The 17,018-nt window shown below is 46.2% G+C and overlaps 1 long non-coding RNA gene across 1 annotated transcript; it reads left to right on the forward strand.

Annotated features, from left to right (window-relative positions):
• The first annotated feature begins 256 nt into the window (after positions 1–256).
• Positions 257–15,074, forward strand: LOC140474818 (uncharacterized). Its single transcript, XR_011959445.1, has 3 exons — positions 257–879; positions 7,328–7,436; positions 14,295–15,074. It is a non-coding gene; the product is annotated as an uncharacterized lncRNA (long non-coding RNA).
• Positions 15,075–17,018: the final 1,944 nt, after the last annotated feature.

Raw genomic sequence — 17,018 nt, forward strand, 5'->3', positions numbered from 1 at the left:
GTAAATCTCCTGTGCCCCCTCTCAGGGACCCTGCCATCCTTCCCAATATGTGGGCGATCTCTGGTACGCACAGACCCAGCTGCTCTGTGTTCCTGTGGGTGATATCATAGAGCAACAGTTGCACTAAACCTCACTGTCTGGAAGTGAGTGAGAGACAGAAGTCCCGATGGCATTTCAGATATATTTAGGAACACACTTGCAATGCCAAGGCAGACAGGTCTATGGGCTCAGTGCGGGTAAATGGGATTAAAATAGTTAGCTGGGAGATTTCTTTACAGCGTAAACCCAATGGACCACAACACCTTTTTCTGTCATGTAGACCACAGATGCATAATATAGGAAGATGACAAGCCACAATAGAAACCAGGTCAGAGAAGGTGATATTAGAATACGTGATTGATTGATGTTTTTTTTGGAGGAAAATGTGACAGAGGTTAAGCGGGACATTATGGAGCTCAGGGTTCAGGAATCTGAAATAAAAATGGGTTATCCTGAAGGCTGGAATTAAAGAAAGGCACATCACAGAGATTTGTGAGGGTGGACAAGATTAGAGATAGGGAGGGTGTTGAGACTGGAGGAGATTAGAGATTGGAGGATGTTGCATAGATTGAGATGTTTTTGATACCAGAGATAGTGGTAGTTCTGAGGCTAGAGAGGAATTATAGAGATAAGGATGAGTTGTTAGTTTTCCCAACACTACCTCTTTACTGATAATGATTGTTTCTCTGTCCTCATCTGCCATTGCCTCCATAGGCCTGCGACAATGAGAGTACACAGACAGTATGTTCCCATTAAGGCCAAGGCTGGGAGGCGTCGAGAATGCTGCATGACCTGCGAAATTGAGGCTCTGGTCAAGAAAATGAAGGGAGGATATGGCAGGTACATTGCACTGGGTTTGAGTGAGTCCCTAGGGGACTATAAGGGCAGTAGGAGTATACTCGCAGGAAACCAGGAGGCAGAAAAGGGGACATGAGATAGCGTTGGGAAATAGGTTTAAGGAGAATCCAAAGAGTTTCTACAAATACACTAAAGACAAAAGAATAACTAGGCAGAGAATAGCGACGCTCAAAGATTAACAAGACTGTCTATGGAACAGCAGGAGGTGGGAGAGATTCTGTAAATCTTTCATGTCAGATTTTACTGAAAGGGGATATGAAAGTTAGAGAAGTTGGAGAAATAAATAGTGATAACTTAGCAAGTGTACAAATTACAGAGGAGTAGGTACTGGATGACTTAAAATGCATAAAGGTGGATAAATCCCTGGAATCTGATCAGATGTATCCCAGAACTTTGTGGGTAATTAGAGAAGATTTTGCTGGGCCCCTCGCTGCGATATTTGTATCATCGATCGCCACAGGTGAGGTGCTGGAAGATGGGTGCCATTATTTGAGAAAGGTGGTAAGGAAAAGACAGGGAACTATAAACAGGTGAGCCTGAAGTCAGTGGCAGAGAAGTTGTTGGAAGGGATTCTCAGGGACAGGATTTACAAGTCATTGGAAAAGCAAGAAATTATTAGGGAGAGTCAGCATGGCTTTGTGCATTGAAATCAGTAACTTGACTTGAGAAAGACACAAAGTTTCACATAACACACTGGTTAGCAGGTTCAGTCCCATAGAATTCTGGCGGAACTAGCTGTTTGGGTACGGAATTGGCTGGAAGGTCAAAGAATTATAGATGGACAGCACAGAAACAGAGACCCGTCGGTCCAACCAGTACATGCTGAACAGATATCACAATGCAATCTAGTCCCACCTGTCAGCACCTGGCCCATATCCTTCCTATTCATTTACACATGAAGATACCTATTAAATGTTGCAATCGTAACCCACTTCCTCTGGCAGCTCATTCCATACACGTACCACCCTCTGTGTGAAAACGTTGCCTCTCAAGTCTCTTTAAATTCTTCCCCCTCATACTATAAACCTATGCCCTCTAGTGCTGGGATCCCCCACGCCAGGGAAAAGACGTTGTCTATTTATCCTATCCATCCATCTCAGGTTTTTATAGACATTGATAAGATCACCTCTCAGCCTCCGACGCTGCGGGGAAAACAGCCCCAATCTATTCAACCTCTATTCAACCCCCAGCCTAGCTCAAATCCTCCAACCCTGGCAACATTCTTGTAGATCTTTTCTGAACCCTTTCAAGTTTTACAACATCTTTCCAATAGGAGGGAGACCAGACTTGTTCGCAACATTCCAAAAGTGGCCTAACCAATGTCCTGTACAGCCACAACATGACATCACAACTCCTGTACTCAATACTTTGTCCGATAAAGGAAAGCATACCAAATGCCGCCTTCACTACCTTATTTACCTGCACTCCAAGGACTCTTTGTTCAGTAACACTCCTCAGGACCTTACCATTAAGTGTATAAGTCCTGCTAAGATTTGCTTTCCCAAAATGCCACTCCTCAGCCATTCAGCCATCTGATCAAGATCCCATTGTACTCTGATGTTATCTTTTTCACTGTCCACTACACCTCCGGTTTGGGTTTAATCTCACTAACTATACCTCCGATGTTCACATCTAAGTCATTGATATAAATGATGAAAGGTAGTGGATCCAGCAGTGATCCTTGTAACACTCCACTAGTCACAGGCCTCCAGTCTGAAAAGCGACCCTCCATCACCACCCTCTGTCTTCTGCCTTTGAGCCAGTTCTGTATCCAAGTGGTTAGATCTCCCTGTATGCCATGAGCTCTAACCTTGCTGAGCAGTCAGTGTCATAGTGGAGGTTGCTTTTTGGACTGGAAGCCTGTGATGAGCAATATGCTGTCAGGCTGGGTACTGGGTCCACTGCTTTTTGCCATTTATATAAATGATTTCTATGTGAATATAGGAGCTATGGTTAGTAGGTTTACAATAGACACCAACATTGGAGGTGCAATGGATAGCAAAGTTACCTGAGAGTACAATGAGCCTCCGATCAAACGGGCTGAGGAGTGGCAGATGCAGTTTAATTTAGATATATGTGACGTTCTGCATTTTGGAAAAGCAAATCAGGGTGGGACTGATACACTTAATAGGAAGGTCCTGGGGAGTGTTGCTGAACAAATAGATCTTGGAGTGCAGGTTCATAGTTCCTTGAAAGTGGAATCATAGATAGGCAGGGTAGTGAAGAAAGTGTTTGGTGTACTTGCCTTTATTGGTCTGTGCATTGTGTACAGGGGTTGTGACGTCATTTTGCGGCTGTACAGGACATTCATTCAGCCACTTCTGGAATTCTGCTTTCAGTCCTGGTCTCCCCGCTATTGGAATGATATTGTGAAACTTGAAAGGATTCAGAAAAGATGCAAAGATGTTGCCAGGGTTGAGGGATTTAGCTATTGGGAGAGGCTGAATAGACTGAGGCTGTTTTCACTGTAGAATCGGATGTTGAGAGGTGACCATCGAGGTTGATAAAATCGTTCGGGGCAAGGATAGGGTAAACAGCCAGTGTCTTATTGCTGTTTAGATAGTCCAAAACTAGAAAGCTCAGGCATGAGGGAAAAGATTGAAAAGGGATATTAGGGGCAAAGTTTCAAGCTGAATGTAGTATGTGTATGGAATGAGCTGCCAGAGAAAGTGTGGAGGCCGGTACAGTTACAACATTTAAAAGGCATCTCATTGGATATGTGATTGGGAAAGGTTTCGAAGGATATGGGCCAAGGGCTGGATTATGGGACGAGATTAATTTAGGATATCTGGTCGGCATGGACAAGTTGGACCGAAGGGTCTGTTTCTGTGCTGTACATCTCTATGGCACTAATAAATTAAAATTAAGATAGGTTTCTCTTTTATGGAGAGTTAGCAGAAGGTCAGACAATTCTCCTTGGAGCTGAGAAGGTTAAGCAGTGATTTCGACCAGGAGTTGATTTGTTTCCAGGGTATTTCATTTACAGAGAGACAGAGTGAGAAATTTTTAACATCACAATTTTTAGTAATTATTTTCAGGTAACTGACAAATAATGCAAAGAAAAATATGAAGATTATTTTACTCAGTAAGTTCTGAGCATCTGGAACAATTTGACCGACATCTGGATGAAGATTCAGTAGTGATTGTCAAAACAAATTAGAAATTTAACATTTTTAGGAAGGATTTGGAGGGCTATGTCCAAATGGGAGGTGAGTTGTGACTGACTGGCACCATCTCCAGAGGGAGAGAGTACAGCCCCAATGGGCAGAATAGCCTCCAGTCCCTGTGCTCTGTCATACTGACCCATTCACTGTGAATGATGAAGCTCATCACAGGGCAGAGCCGTACAGATATACAGCATGAAAATAAACCCTTTGGTTAAACTGGTCCATGCTGACCAGATATCCCAACCTAATCTAGACCCATTTGCCAACACTTGGCCCATATCACTCTACACCCTTCCTATTCATATACCCATCCAGATGCCAAATGGTTTAATTGTACCAACATTCTCCACTTCCCGACAGAAGATTCCATACACGCACCAACCTCAGTGGGGAAAAAAAATGCCCCTCAGATCCATTTTAAATTCTTCCCCTCTCATCTTAAACCTATGCCCTTTCATTCTGGACTCCCCCACCCCAGGGAAATGACCTTGTCTATTTATCCTACCCAGGCCCCTCATGGTTTTATAAACCTCTATGAGGTCACCCCTCAGCCTCTGATGCACCTGGGAGGATCCCACCACTCGGGTCACAATGGGGCCTGGCTGATTGACACAGCTTCAAACCAATAGGAGAGTTGGCATGATCCTCCAGCCAATGGGAGTGAATGAGGGGTGGGTCCAGCAGGCCAACACATGACCATCAGCTTTGCAGGCGCAGTGTGACTGTGAGGGGGGACTGAATGTGAAGGAGTGGGAGAGACAGCAGATACTGGGAGAGAGATGGAGTTAGTGTGGACTGAGAAGGTTGATAAACACTGTTTCAGTCTGCTGGACCTGAATTAGATACTCCGGGTAAATTAGAACCACAAGAACTTCGGATGCTGTAAATCACACACAACAACCAGAAGGTACTGGAAAAGCTCAGCAGATCTGGCAGCATCTGTGAAAAGAAATCAGTTCGCATTTTCGATCCAGTGACGCTTCCTCAGGAGCTGATGTTACTGAGAAAAAAAAGAGTCTGTTTTTACGCAGAAGGTAGGGATTAAGGAGTAAATGATAAGTGGGGATAGAGTCCAAAGAGAGAGATAGGAGCAGTTGGACAGAGGAGTGAATAACGATCGGACGGGGGGGAGAGTGAATAGCTGTTTATGGGGACTGTTAGTGGCTAACCATAGGTAGTGTGTAATGGCAGGCTACGTAATAACAAGGCCTGGTATGTGGGGTAGGGGGCAAAGACACTAGGACGTGGGAGAGTTCAGGACCTAAAATTATTGAATTTGATGTTGAAGCCAGAGGGTTGCAGGGTTCCCGATTGGGAGATGAGGTGTTGTTCTTCCAGTTAGTGTTAAAATGTGGCGCTGGAAAAGCACAGCAGGTCAGGCAGCATCCAAGGAGCAGGAGAATTGATGTATTGGGCATGTCAGCACTTCATCAGAAATGTGGGTGGGGGAATACGGCTGAGAGATAAATAGGGAGGGGTGTTTGGGGTTGGGGGAAGCGAGCTAGGGAGGCAATAGGTGGTTGTAGATGGAGGGTAGTGGTGAGAGGGTGGAATGGATAATTGGAAAGGAAGATAGACAGGTGGGACTGTTCAAGAGGCCAGTGCCGAGTTGGAGGGTTGAATCTGAGATAAGGTGGGGGGTGGGGGATGGGAGATGAGGAAACCTTCATGCTGTGTGGTTGAAACTTCCCAAGATGGAAGATCAGGTGTTCTTCCTCCAGGTGCCGGGTGGCTCGGATTTGGGGATGGAGGACTTGCATGTCCTTGGCAGCGTGGTGACGGAGGGGGTGGGGGGGAAACCGAAGTGGTCGACTACAGGGCGGTGGGGTTGGTTGGTGCATGTGTCCCAGAAATGTTCCATGGAATATTCCACAATTTGGCGTCCTGAGAGCAAGGGACACAATCGGTGAGGTGTTTGGGTGAGCAGGGAAATCTCTGCTGGATGTGGGAGGATCCAGTGGTGCCTTGGATGGAGTTAAAGGGAAGGTGTGGGCACAGGTTTTCCACCTCTTGCAGTGGCAAGCGAAGGTGCTTAGAGTGGAGTGTGGGTTGGTGGGGAGTGTGGATCTAACGTGGAAGTCACAGAAGGTATGGTCTCTGTGGAATGCTGAAAGGGGTGGGGAGGGAAATATATCTCAGGTGGTTGGATCTGATGGTGGAAAGAGCAGAGGATGATGCGTTGTATCTGGGTGGAAGGTGAGGATGGTGGGATTCCATCTTTGTTGCATTTGAAGGGGTGGGGTTCAAGGGCAGTGGTGTGGGAAGTGGAGGAGATACACTGGAGGGCATTGTTGACCACATGGGAGGGGAAATTGCAGTCCTTGAAATAGGAAGCCATTTGGTATGTTCTGAAGTGTTCTTCCAGCTTGCATCAAACTTCACTGGAACACTGCAGTAAGCATGAGACAGAGATGTTGGACAGGGAACAGTCTTGTGTGTTAATGAGCAGGCAACTGGAAGCTCAGGGTCTTTTTTGCAGCACAATGTAGATCATCAGCCACCATTTCCACCACCGCCACTGAGATGCGAGAAGGTTCCTGTCTCCTCCATTAACAGCTTTCCACCTTCCCACTCCTTTATGTTTCCAAATGTTCCTGTGTCTCTTTGGGCTCTGTCCCCACCTATTATTTACTCTTTAACCCCTATCTCCTGTAGCCCAAAGATCTGTAGGTTCGGTGAATTGGCCCAGCTAAGGTTCCTGTAGGGTTCAGGGATGTGCATTAGTTCGGGGGAAATGGAGAGTAATAGAATAGGAGAATGGGTCTGGGTGGGATAAACTTCGGAGGGTGGGTGTGGAATTGTTGGGCCAAAGGGCCTGTTTCCTGAAGGGATTCTAATATTCCCAGCTGTCATCGGTTCTGAGGAAGGGTCACTGGACCCATGATGACCCATGGTGTGTGTAGGAGGCGGAAAGGGGAAAGTGGAGAGTGGCAGCAGAAACCGGATGAAATGTATCAGTGTAGACTGGGAGGGTTTAGTTACACTCTGTGCAGGTCGTTAGTCTGAATTAGAAACTCTTGGTCCCATGTTTGCAGCAAAGGGGAAGATGGCTTGGGCCTCAGGTAGTGAGAAGTCCTGGGTTATGGCCACCATCTTTATTTGGGGCAAGGTACAGCAAGGAGCATGCACGGGTCCTCTTCCTGGGTGGGGGCGGGGTGATTTGAAGAGGAGCATTTACACATCCAACACATACCAAGAGAAGTGTTTACCTTCACTATTTATCTTGCACTGACTGAGCTTTGTTTTGTGAATTCATTTTATAGGATATTAATTGAGGATAATTGAGACTGGGATCTCAATAAACAAGTTTCTCCAGATAGCAGAGTCCTCAGGATCTGAATATCATTGGGATTTAACTGTGGAACGAGAAAGGTTTGTCTGTTCTGTCTGTGGGAAAATATCTTCAATATTTTTGTCAAGCCAAAAGCAGAAAGATGTTCAAGTTCATGGTTGGATCACCCTTGGGGTATGTGTTCAATTCTTGGCCCTGTAGCTGTGGAAGGAGGTATTGGCCTGAGAGAGAGCACAGGTTTATGCAAATTACACCTCGTCTTTTTGCAGGAACTGTCAGATTTAGTCTCACTCATCCACTTTATAATGTTAATCTGTAAACTCCCGACTTCCAATTCTCTGCAAATTTCTCGTGGACTCAAATTCCAGCACCATTTCAGGTGGAACGTTCCAGATTCTGACAACTGTCTGTTCATTCAGAAACTGCTGAAGTCCATTTTGACTCTGGGGTTACAAAGGGCTGAATTGAAAGATGCAATGCTGGTCCTGAGCTCCCATTGAGGTGCATTGGAACAGTACAGTGAAGGTGTGAGCAGACAATGAAAATGACAGGGCTGCACTGTGAGGGCTGCTTGGCTCAATGAGAGTGTTTTGGAGTTGGGTGTAAATAGTGAGGTGAGACAGGGAGAAGGTGAAGCTGAAACTCAGTTTTAGTTCAGGCCTTTCAGAAATTCACAGTCCCAATGGGAACAGCCAATTTGTCAGTGATACCTGTGGAGTATTTAAGTTTTTAAAGTGTGACATATCAGCTTAAGTAAAGATTTTTTTTTGTTATTATAATGGACATGTTTGAATGAAGGAAGGTTACTCACTCATTTAAATTCTCTTAATGGGAGTAACTAGATGAATGTAGAGAGACGTTGTGACAGGAGCCCTCAGACCTGTGGTGTGCTCCTCTTGTACAATGTGGGAAATAAGGGCCGCTTCCAGTGTCCCTGACGGCTATGTGTGCAGGAAGGGTTCCCATCTGCAGTTACTGGGAAACTGCTTTTCAAAGCTGGAGCTGAGAGTAGACTCACTGTGGAGCATCTGCAATACTGAGAATGTTATGGACAGCACGTTTAGTGAGTTAGTCACACTGCACGTGAGGGTTACACAGGCAGAAAGGGAATGGGTGAACATCAGATCGAGTAAAAGGCTCAGGAAGTGAGTACAGGAGTCCCCCGTTGTTATCCCCTTCTCATACAGATACTGTATACCGCTTGGGATTCTGTAAGGGCGGGAATGGGTGGGGTGGCTTCTCAGGAAATCAGCATCAGCCAGGTTCATGACACCACAGAGAGCTCTGCTGATCAGAACAAGAGGACTGACAGTGGCAGGGTTATAATGACAGGGGATTCAATAATCAGGGGTACAGCCTGGCACTTCTGTGCCCACAGACATGAATCCAGGATGGGATGTAATCTCCCTGGTGCCAAGATCCATGATATCATGGAGTGGCTGCAGGACGTTCTGGAGCTGGAGGGTAAACAGCCCATGGTGGTGCAACACACAGATACCAACGACATCGCTAAACAGAGGGATGAGGGCCTGAAAGCTGGACATAGGGAGAGCAGAGATACATTAAAATGTAGCTCCTGAAATGTAATAATGTCAGACTTACTCCCAGTGCCATGTGCTAATGAGAGCAGGAATGAGAAGGTAGATCAGCTGGATGTGTGGCTGGGGAAATGGTGTACCACAGAAGGGTTATGATTCATCAGGCACTGGGACCGTTTCGGGGACGGACCTGTACCAGCCTGACCGGTTACCCCCGGGCAGAGCTGAGACACATCCGTTGGGACTTTTGCCAGTTCTATTGGTGAGTTTGTAACTAGTCTGGCAGGGGAATGGGAACTAAAGTGTAGGCTTAGATGGGTCAGATTCAGGACAGGGAATGGGAGGTAGAATATTAGTGATTTTTAGATTAGATTAGATTACTTGCAGTGTGGAAACAGGCCCTTCGGCCCAACAAGTCCACACCGCCCCGCCGAAGCGTAACCCACCCATACCCCTACATCTACATCTACCCCTTACCTAACACTACGGGCAATTTAGCATGGCCAATTCACCTGACCTGCACATCTTTGTGACTGTGGGAGGAAACTGGAGCACCCGGAGGAAACCCACGCAGACACAGGGAGAACGTGCAAACTCCACACAATCAGTCACCTAAGGCGAGAATTGAACACGGGTCTCTGGTGCTGTGAGGCAGCAGTGCTAACCACTGTGCCGCCCACTAATGTAGTTAGCGGCTCAGAAAGCCAAAGGAAAGGAGGATTAAACGAAGATTGAGTCCCTCTTCATCCATCAGTCCTGACATCCCAGGAAGGTGAGTCAACAAAATCTGGAGCTTTGTACATGTCGATGACTCTGTGCTTCAGCAAAATGGTGGAAATCTGCAATAAAAACAAAAAGCGCTGGAGATCCTCAGCAAGTCTATCAGCATCTGAAATGGTGACAGATGCAGGAAACATTGCAGCTTTGAAGTGTTTAGATGATCACACCAAGCACTACAATATTGGTTACATGCTGAGTGCCAGAACGTGGGACTAGCATAAATAGGTGCTTGATGACCAGCATGAATACGATGGGGCTGGAAAGGTGACGTTTCGGGTCAGGGCTATTTATCAAGACTGACAAAGGGTCCTGACCCAAAACATCAACCTTCCTTCTCCTCTGATGCTGCCTGACCTGCTGCACCTCCCCAGGTCCACTTTGTACAGACTCTGACTTCCAGCATCTGCAGTCCTTAACTATCTTCACATCCCAGGACTCATCTGGTGATCCTCCTTTACACTCTCTCAATAACCAGGAGAGCCTTCCTTGGAAAAGGGGAACAAAGGTGTATACAGTACTCCAGGTGTGGTCTCACCAAGGCCCTTCCAGAAAGGGATCCCTGTCCCCATCTTATCCATAATGGTCATCAAGCACACGGGCCTGGTGTGATCATTTCAACACTTCTTCAAGGCTGCAATGTTTCCTGCATCTGTCACCATTTCAGATGGGGCCAGACCTGCTGAGGATCTCCAGTGCATTGTTTTCTCTGCTGTCGAGTGTTGAAAGGGGGGATTTGCAGTTGAGAAATTCAAATTGAACTTCATGTTACTGGATCCGTGCCGATCTGAATATCATTGGCCTTTTCATCTGGAAGGAAAGGTTTGCATTCTGTCCCTGGGCGAATATTTCAAATCTCAGTGTGACAAAAAGTACTGAGACAGTGAAGTCCATGTTAGCGTGGGGACTTGGTTTTTGAAAGTCTAAAACAATCATGGCACATTTCCCTGGAACAGTCAAGCCACAGATTGGTTTTGTATGAGGACAATTAGCCATGAAACCAGAAAGACCAAAGGATTCCTGCATCATGGAAAAAGCTATAAAAATGGGATTGTTGTAATGGAGTGAATTATTGATTGTAATCCAATGGATTGTAATCCATTGGTGTTGTCACATCGGTTCCAGCGCCGTAGGGAAACACGGGAAATGTGATGAATGCAGTGTCAGTTTAAGTTATTCAACTGGAAAGGTGAAGAAGAAATTTACAAGGATGATGCCAGGTCTCAGGGGTCTGAGTTACAGGGAGAGGTTGGACAAGCGAGGACTTTTTTGTTTAGAGCAGAGGAAACTGCGGGGGAATATTTTATAGAAGTGTATAAGACCATGAGAGGCATGGGTAAGGGGAATGCACTCGGTCTTTTTCCCAGGGACTCAAGGATTGGAGGGCATCAGGTTAAAGTTAGAGGAGAAAGAATACATGGGAAACTGAGGGGCAACTGTTCTACACAAAGGTGGTATGTATATGGAATGAGCTGCCAGTGGAAGTGGTTGAGGTGGGTATATTAACAACACGTAAAAGACATTTGGACAAATACATGGATAGGAAAGTTTCAGAAGCAGATGGGCTAAGTGCAGGGATATGGGGTTAGCGTGGATGGACATTCTGATCGGCATGGGCCAGTTTGGGCCAAAGGGCCTGTCTCTGCTGTAGGATTCTATAACTCTCAGTGCATTTGCTCTTTCTCCCCCTAACTCTGTTGGTATCCTGGGATGTATTCCATTGGGGCAAGGAGACTTGTTTACCTTTAGCTCCATTAGCTTGCCCAGCTCTAACTCTTTCACGATAATGGTTATTACCTAGGGCCTCACCCTCCTTTAGTCTCCTTATCAATCACTGGCATGTTCTTTGTATCCTCCACTGTGAAGACTGACTGCTGTGTACTCATATTCCTGAACCCTGCTGGATAGGAATAACTGGGCACAGAACTCTGAGAGGTCTTCTTTGAGTCTTTATTGATGAGACACGGCAGTTACCTGGATAGTGTACATGCAGAACACCTCCAGGCAGCATCAGGTAACTCCCCGCCTGTCCGATGTGCCGCTCCCATTCTTAAACCTTTGTGGTTTGGGACTTTGAATAGAGACTGTCTCTCAGTATTCTCTCCATGGCAACGGCAGTTAGAAAGTCGAGTGGTTAAACCACACACCCCTCCCCCACACCCCTGTGGCTCCCTCAAGTACCTGACAGGTGCTTCAGTTTCAGTGGGGCTGTCTATCGGGATGGTGATGTGGAGCAGCCGGGGTTGGGGTGGGGTGGACAAAGTTAAAAACCACACATCACCAGGTTATAGTCCAACAGGTTTATTTGGAAGTACAAGCTTTTGGGGTGTGCTGTGATTTTTAACTTGATCAGGATTATCTCTATGGTAACAGTTAAGTGCTTCAGCAATTACAGAGGCCATCTGTTCCCCACACAATAGGTTCCCCTCTAGCAGGGTAAACTGCTATTCTGTCCTTGGGGATAGTTACTCATCACTTTTCTCCCCCAATCCCATCTCGCTTTCTGTTGATCTTTAAAGTTTTTCCAATCTCCGAATTTATCCTTGGTCTTTGACAGTTTGTATGCCTTCTCCTTCAATTTGATAGACTCCCTTATTTCCTTAGACATGGCAGATTACTCCTTTTCCTACAGTCCTTCCTTTTCACTGATATATACTTTTGCTGAGAAATTTGAAAAATTACTTTGATGTTCCTCCACTGTCTGTCAACTGTACCACAGGAAAGTCTTTGCTTCCAGTCTGCATTCGCCAACTCCTGCCTCCTCCTATTGTAGTCTCCTTTGTTAAAGCACAGTATCTTGGGATTGGATTTAATCTTCCCGCTTTCCATCTGTGTTCTAAATTCAACCAGATTAATGACAAGTCTTTTTATCAGATTACGAGGGGAGGCAATGTTTCCTGGGTGTTTTGGGTTCATTGTCAGTGACCTTGGCTTTGTAATAAAGTGCAGGATAGATATTCACAACAGAGTATTCTGGATGCTGTGAATGTACTACACAGTCTAAAACCATAAATCACTGTCACCCCTCAGTTTAAAATTGCAAAATCATTATCTCCTACACGCTTCCTCATTACCTAAGTTTGAACGCTAATCCACCTGACTATCCTGCTCTTTCTGAAAATCTCCTTTGGTGAAGATGGTGAGTTTTGGATTCATCTTTCTGTTATTACCATAAGAAGATAAGCACTGGGCACAGGAGAGGCAATGCAGCCCTTCGAACCAGCTCCACCATTTAATACGGTGATGATTGAGCTCACCTCGGTCTCAGCTGGATTTTTCCGCCTGCTCTCTCTCACGGTTCAACTCATTGCAAATTCAACATCTGTATCTCTTCATTAAATTGGCTCATTGTCCTGGCATCCACCGCATTTTGAATAGGAAATTCCACAGATTCACAACACATTGAGATAGGTACATTCTTCTTCATGAGAATAGAACAGAGTCCCTATAGTGCAGAAACAGGGTATTCATCCATTGATTCCACACCAACCCTATGATGAGCATCCCATTCAGACCCACTCGTTCCCTGTAACCCTGCATTTCCCGTGGCTAATTGCCTAACCAGCACATGCATGGACCCTATGAGCAATTTGGCATGACCAATCCACCTAACCTGCACATCTTTGGACTGTGGGAGGAAACTGGAGCACCGAACAAAACCATACAGACGTGGGGAGAATGTGTAAACTCCACACAGTTGCCTAATGCTGGAATCAAACCCGGGTCCCTGACACTATGAGGCAGCAGTGTTAGCCACTGAGCCACCTCTGCTTAAAATCTGGTGCCCATTATTAACCTCCCCACCCCGCAATTGGCTGAATGTATATTCCTTACGTCAGAAGTCCGGGTGTCTAAGTGGATGTCTCGGTAAATCCCCGTGACAGCCCACATGTCCTGTGTGTCTGAATAGATATCCTATACACAACACCCTCCAGCCCACACTTTCTCTCACTTTCCAGGGACAGGTCTCCAGAGACTTCATGGGGACTACAAATCCCACAGTCCCTGAGGCAGGGACCACACGTGTGTGAGGAAACCCACCACTGTACATGTACAGAATGTGGGCGGGTTTTGGAGCATGTTCTTTGGGTAACTAGCGGAAAGCATTTCACACTGTGATTGGCAGGAGAAGGGATGCATCTACCTAAAGTATTGATCAGTTTTGGGGGGATCAAAGTGTCACTACGCCTAGATGGGACCAAGTTCCATTCGCAACTTGTCATAACACTGGGAATTGACCAATGGGAAACAAGGAAGAATCTGACCCATTTTCCCAGACTGAAGGTTCCTCTTCTGTCCAGGATCTGCCACCTCCCTTTCTGTTTCCGTCTGTTTCATTCTGCTGTTACATTATTGACTTGCAGCAAATGAAGGGAAAGGAAGTGAACCCAGAAAGGGTGCAGAGTCTAACCAGAGACGAGAAGTGGTGCCATGGATTTGTTTATCAGTAACTCCATGAGAATGTAGAGCGTGTACATTAGTGGGGAGCAGAGTCAGAACGGTGGGAGAGAGTAAGTGGGCTGGAGGGTTACAGCTTTGGGAGAAGAAAGGGGAAAAAGATATTCCAGAGAAACTAGAATTGTCTGTTCTGAATTTCTAACCTGTACATATTCTTTTATACAGGGTGCTAGATAGTGAAGATTTGCAGACTGAAATCTCAAAATCATGTGCAGATTGTGATTAAGTTAACCAGCATTTGAAGAACCAAAGATGGAGAATCACTCGGCCAAAATCCTGCAACACTCTCCCTCCCAGCATTGTCGGTCTATCTGCGCCAAATGGACTGTGAATGGTACAAGACAGCAGCTCACTACCATCTTCTCAAGGGTAACGAGAGATGGGGAATAAATGCTGGCTGAGACCGTGATGCCCATATCCTGGAAATGGGTTCTATCTCTAGTTGCTGAACCCCGGTTGATGTTCCTGCAGGATGATGAGGGACGCTGAGTGCATCCTCCAGGAGGCAGCACCATCACATTACCCCTGCCTACACCCACACAGTAACACCGCAACGTCACTGGAACAAAAGGCAGTGAAGCCAAAGGAGGGCTTAGATATAGTTCTTCAAGGTAAAGTCATGAAAGGGGATTGGAACACAGCAGGAACAGGAGACTGAGCTGGATGGTCAGCTGTTTCCCCTTGAATGATGGAGCAGGATTGAAAGGCTGAATGGTCTCCTGCTGCTATCTCCCAGGTATGTATATAACCATGGAGCCCGGGTAGGAAGAAGGGGGCAGGGATTCTCCAGGAGATTGCACTTCCACAACAGTTTTCAGTGAGGGATGGTTTGATGGATTTTATTTAACATTTATCTTTAACACAAGGTTTCTAAATATTGGTTTTAAAATGTTGTAAGAGCTTTTTGCACCGCAAGTAAAATTAAAGAAAATAAATTGAACTGTTTGAATATAACAGTTTAAAGCTTTCAACCTCCTGTAAAACAAAATCCTGTCTATTCCCAGACACCATCACTTTCCAGCTACTCAAACTCCAGGGAAATATTCCCTCCCTGTCTGAACCTTTGATTTGATTTAACTGCTTTTCAGTTGTCATTCTGTGAGGTGTGAAGCGTTCTTTTTCCCCATTTCTCTGACCCAGAAATGTGAGCACAGCAACCGTCCCACCATCAAAATCATTATTACGCCATTTTGCTTTTGGTTACCATATAATCTCCAGCAGTGCAAAAGTGAGGACTGCAGATGCTGGAAAACAGAGCCTAGGTTAGAGTGGTGCTGGAAAAGGGCTCTCGCCAAAACATTGATTTTCCAGCTCCTCGGATCCTGCCTGACCTGCTATGCTTTTCCAGCACCACTGTAGTCGAGACATATAATCACCAGTAGTAAACCATTTGTGTAACCAATTGAATATTTCCAAACAAAGCCTATTACGGGTCAAGCAAACCATTACAAGTGACAGAGTGAGAAGGGACTAAATCAAAGTAGAGTTGTGGGGAGGGGGCAGCGGTGGAGATAAAGCACTGTATCCCCTACGGTGCCCACATCTATCTAAAGGCATTGAGAGCATTGATCCACACTACATGCTCCTTCTCCAAGGACATCCTGCTGTGTAGCCTTAGAATAAAATCATAGAATAAAATCCCTACAGTGTGGGAGGAGAGCATTGGCCCATCAGACCCCACCGACCATCCAAAGAACATCACGCCCAGAGCACTCTATCACTGTAACCCTGCATTTCCCATGGCTGATCCACCTAGTCTGCACAATCCTGGACACTGTGAACAATTTAGCACGACTGATCCACCTGACCTGCACATCTTTGGACTGTGGGAGGAAACCAGAGCATCTGAAGGGGACCCACACTATCGTGGGGAGAATGTGGGACCTCCACACGGGCCGTTGGACAAGGCTGGACTCCAACCTTGTACCTGATGCTGTGAAGCAGCCGTGCTATAATCCCAATTTAAATCAAAACAGATGATCCCTGTTTATTGTCACATTGCTGTTTGTGGAGACTTACTGCCCAGAGAGACATCCTGAGGTTCAGAAAGTGGCAATGTAAGTTCAATCACCTCCAGCCCAGTTAATGTGGTTAACAACAACAACATCAATACTCCAACAGTGTCATCATGTACAAGGTCCACTCCTGACTCTGATGGACAGTAACATCAGAATCAGAGTCCTGCAGTCCACATGGAGCAGGGGGATGACCACTTCCCTGTGAGCGCTCACTCGGCTCTCAATCGTGTTGAAGACACAGCAAATCCCTTGTCACACAGAGGGGTGAACAGCTCCTACCCAGTGTGAACACGCTGGGGTGTCAGGGGGTGAGATGAATCACTGAATCCTCTCTCACACACTGATCATCTGAATGGTCTCTCCCCCGTGTGTGGGCTCACTGGGGACTTCACAGGTGCTGCATTTGAGTGAATCTCCCCCCACACTGGGAACAAGTGAATGATCTTTCCCCAGAGTGAGCTCGCTGGTGTTTAAGCAGATCAGAGGACTGAGTGAATGCTTTCCCACAAACTGAGCAGGTGAATGGCCTCTCCCCGATGGGAATGCACTAATGTCTCCGCTGGTGAGAGATTTGATTGAATCCTTTCTCACACATGGAGCTGGTGAAGGGTCTAAATCCACTGTGCCATCTCTGGTGCCTCAGCAGATTGTCAGATCGAGTAAATCCCTTCCCATACGTGGGGCAGGTGACGGGCCTCTCCGCAGTGTGACTATGTTGATGAGTGTCCCACTCGGAGGGGTAAGTAAATTCCTAATTCTGATTGAGTACGTCCTCCTGTTTTCTCGTTTGTTATTGACAATCTCATTCCTCTCGCACCAGAGCCTGTTCCAGTGTTACAGAAACAACAGAATGGTCAGCTACAGCTGGTCA

This window comes from Chiloscyllium punctatum, unplaced genomic scaffold, assembly GCF_047496795.1.
Source record: "Chiloscyllium punctatum isolate Juve2018m unplaced genomic scaffold, sChiPun1.3 scaffold_1192, whole genome shotgun sequence".
NCBI lineage: Eukaryota > Metazoa > Chordata > Chondrichthyes > Orectolobiformes > Hemiscylliidae > Chiloscyllium > Chiloscyllium punctatum.